Below are 4,426 nucleotides of genomic sequence, written 5' to 3' on the forward strand. Positions count from 1 at the left end.
AATTCTTGGTCTGGGAAGATCCTACATGCTGCGGAGCAACTAAGCCCGTGTGCCGCAACTGCTGAGCCTGCATGCCACAACTACTGAAACCCGTGTGCCTAGAGCCCATGCTCTCACCTGCCTGTGCCTAGAGCCCATGCTCTCACAACAAGAGAAGAGAAGAGAAGCCACAACAAGAGGAGCCACTGCAATGAGAAGCCCATGCACTGCAACGAAGAGTAGCCTCCGCTTGCTGAAACTAGAGAAAGCCCGTGCACAGCAATGAAGACCCAACACATGTGCATTACAGTGTCTGAGAAGTGTTACATGGTACTTGACTTATTTTACAGAATGTTATATCTAATGGAAGTTGGACATTCCCCTCAGCACACTCTTCTGAGGCAGACCAATATGTTCTTGGCCAGAGAAACATACTTTTTATTTATTCTCGGAGTTATTCTCAAATACAATAGAACTATTAATTAATAGTTGTGGATTTCTACCAGCATGCATGGCATTTAATTGTCTACAAATATCAATCTTCTGTCTGTCCTTTAAAATTTTTCATAAATATTCTTAATAAAGATTATATGGCTTAAATGAAAGTGTGGTTTTCATTCAGTAGGTAGGTTTGACACGATGCCATTTAATGTCCTTTTCAACTCTAAGATATTGAGATTCTGCTAGAAAATCATAGAATGTGGTAACTGGAAATTACTTTGGAGATCTTCTCATCTAAACTCATTATGTTGTAGGATATCCAGAGAGGCAGAGTGATGTTCAAATTCATGCAGTGAATTAACAGAACCAACAGGGCTAGAAGCCAGGTTTTTTCACTCTTTTTCTAGTATTCCATTGCTGCAGACTGTATCTAGGGTTGGAAAAGAGGAATGGATTTAAATTAACTTTAGGTGCTTTGGCATGTTTGTTTGGTGCCATAAAACTAAGGCAAGGAGAGAGGAAATAAATTGTGGAAGAACTTAAGTGAATCATATTACTGAAGGGTAACTCTAATTTTTGAATTTTTGTTTACTTTGATACAGCTGAACAAGTGATTAAAGTCCAACATAGTCACATAATCAAATATAAAAGCAATATAAACTATTCAACCTGATAGCTACCAAGGGCCAAGCTCTTGAGAGATGGAGACAGGTTGCCTAGGCCTTTAATGGTAACATTAAACACAATCCAACCATTAAAAGGGTGGAATGTGCAACATTTACAGGCACAAACAACATAATCTCAAACACAAAAAAGAGACTTTTTAATTTTACCTTATAGTATGATATCAATCCGAGATTGATGCTGCCATAAGAACAACACCTTGGTCAGCATGATGATCCTTAACCTGATCAGAAAGAATTGCTACTCATTTATCCCTCAATATGTGGCAGGCAATCTAGTATATCACATAATATATCATCTCATTTAATCATTAAAACACACTTATGGGGTTGATACTCATAAATTTAATTTTAAAAGTGAAGAAACCAACTCAGAAATTGAAGGTTATAGTTTATGATTGTAGATCTTGGCTTAGAATACTGGCAGTCTGACTGTAAAACCCTTATATTTAATCACTTCTCCAAAGCAAGGAGGTACCACTGCAGCTGCAATCGTGTATACTTCAAGACCAGGAAATTGTTGTTCAACCATTTAGTAGCAAAGTGTCCAGTCACCACAAGAAATCAGGAAATTATTTCTACCTATTTCTCAAGAATTCTACGAAATAGACTACATAATTATCATTATTCAAGTGTCTACAAAATTAATACTTAGTTTTTAGTAGGTTGAATGAAAATAATTGCAAGGTGACCAGCTGTCCTCACTTACGTCATTCGATTGTAAGAAGCCAGGTAACTCCCTCTAAAAATTCAGCACCAGTCAAAATCAAAATTGTATGCTGAAATACCTACTAATTCAACACTCAGTTAAAGAGAATGTGCAAGTTAGTGCCTCATCCCAAATAGAAAAGAACTCACGGAGTGGCTTTATTCACAAATGACAGACCTACTCACAAATGACACTATCTTACATGTGGAGATTTGGAACTGCACAGACATTTACTAATTTACTACACATTGTGAGGTTAATAAGAAGGCTGACTGCTGGGGAAAATTGTGTGAATGTTGGCCTAGAGGAAGTCCTGTCTTTGCGCCTCAGAATTTAGCAACAGGATTCTGTGCTGACAGTGAAAAGTGGTGCCCTTTTTCTTGGTAAAAGCTTTCAAAAACATTCCTATGTGCAATCAAATGTTATTTTAAAAGAATTGACTCAGTTTGTGCCATGTTAATAAGAGGCTTCCTTAATGATTTAGTTCTTATTTCACAAAGGGGTAGTTGAAATGTAGGCATGGTTATCATTATTTCTTTTTCTTTAAGCTCTGTACCCTTGACAGTTCTTAGGTATGTTCAGGTTTCAGAACTGTATTCCTTCAGACATTAAATTATAATCTGAGTGAATTTTCATTTAGCACCTTCTATTCATTAATTTTTCAAAATATGTTTATGGAGTTCTTATTATGTAACAGCCAGAAATGGTGTTCAGGGTTGGGGATATGATAGTGAGAATGATATACATACTTCTTGACTTTATGGAACTCACAGTGTAGTGGCAAAGACATAACGAAGAAACAAGTAAAATGGTTATAAACTGAGATAAGTTTTGTGAAGAAAAAAAATGATTCTCTGAGAATGGTATCTTTTTTAAGTGGGATGATGAGGGAAATCACTTCATTTGAGATGCAACAAATGAGGAAGGGAGCTGTATAAAGGGGGGAGAGGGCAGTGAAGGACTGAAACAAGCAGCTGCACGTGCAAAATACTGAGGAAAGGAAAGGCTTGACATGGTCAAGGAGCTGAGTAGAGACCTGGGAGAATAAGGTGTATTGGGCAGAAGAGAAGTGATAAGATTTGGAGTTAGAAAAATAGGCAGTAGCTGGATCTGAAAAGGAGCTGTAGGCCAGGCTAAGGGGAATGGATCTTATTTTTAAGAGCAATGAGAATCCAATTAATACATTTAAGCAGGCAAGTCATAGCTGTGATAGAAGCCTCTGTGTAATGATAAATATAAATGTGCAAAGAATTAAATTAGTTGTTGTAGGGTTCATGTGGAGGACATACTGGGATCTTTCATCACACAAGAGTGGTCATTCAAAATTATAAATAATTTGCATCTATTACAAAGACATTATGAACAAGTTGAGTGTACAGCCTGTCAAGCTGAATGTGGACACTCAGAAGTGTCCTTTTAAATATATAATATCCCCAGACCATTATACATCAATGAGGAGCTTGTATAAGTGTCGTTCAAAGTTTCTCAATGTTCTTGGTTTGCTTCAGACCCAAGAAAAGCAGACCAGAGTGCTGTGCTAAAAATATACTTCTGTTGTTTCACTGTCAGAAGCTGAGCTAAATAAATCATAGAATGTGTTACAGAAATTGTGCCTGGTAGGTTCTGTGCTATGAGTTTGAAACTACGCTAAATGCAGCATGATAATGTGAAAATGTAGGAGTTCATCATTCTGCCGTCAGAAACAAAACACTGAGTAAACAAAAATGAAAAGCATACCTGAAACAGGTTTGTTAGAAAGCAAATTATCAGGCACAACTATAAGTAAACACATTACTTGGTGTAAAATACAATCATAATAAAGAACGTGTCAGAATCCATTGGTAATTCAGAGGAATAAGTAATAACATCTAACCAGGAAAATCAGGGAAAAGCTTTATAAAAAGACAACATTTAAATTTTGCTTTCAATAAGATGAGAGGAACAAAATGTCAGACAAAGGGAAAGATGTTTATAGGGCAATGGCCTCATTCAGTACTTTGGGTGAAGAGCAAGAAGGATAATGAAGGTGGGTGGGGTCAATCAAATCAGCCTCTTGGGTTTCCCTGGTGGCACAGTGGTAGAGAGTCCACCTGCTGATGCAGGGAACACGGGTTCGTGCCCCGGTCCGGGAAGATCTCACATGTCGCAGAGCGGCTGGGCCCGTGAGCCATGGCTGCTAAGCCTGTACGTGCGGAACCTGTGCTCCACAATGGGAGAGGCCACAACACTGAGAGGCCCGCATACCGAAAAAAAAAAATGCAATATATCATTTGGTACTTTATATGATATTTGTTTCTTGGACCTAAGCCTCATTCTCATGATTTCTCTATACTGAATTTAAATTTTAGGACAGAGACCAAGAAAAGCTATTCATTATAGGTGCAAAGGACATAAGTAGTATGGAACATGACCCAGATAATCTGTGTAGCATTCTCAAAAAATGTAGAAATGATTCACTGGGTACATGCTACAGAATATTCTTCATAGATCAAGGAATTTCTTCTTGCCTGAACAGAAAGGCTTTCCTAAGATTTGTGTATTGACATTGCTTACCCTAGGTTCTTCAAAATGTAGATAGCTTAACAACATGCTTTTTTCCTAGAAGCCAAGTATA

Source organism: Aethalodelphis obliquidens, unplaced genomic scaffold (genome assembly GCF_003676395.1).
Source record: "Aethalodelphis obliquidens isolate GAN/ISIS:26980383/991018 unplaced genomic scaffold, ASM367639v1 scaffold1, whole genome shotgun sequence".
NCBI classification, from domain to species: domain Eukaryota; kingdom Metazoa; phylum Chordata; class Mammalia; order Artiodactyla; family Delphinidae; genus Aethalodelphis; species Aethalodelphis obliquidens.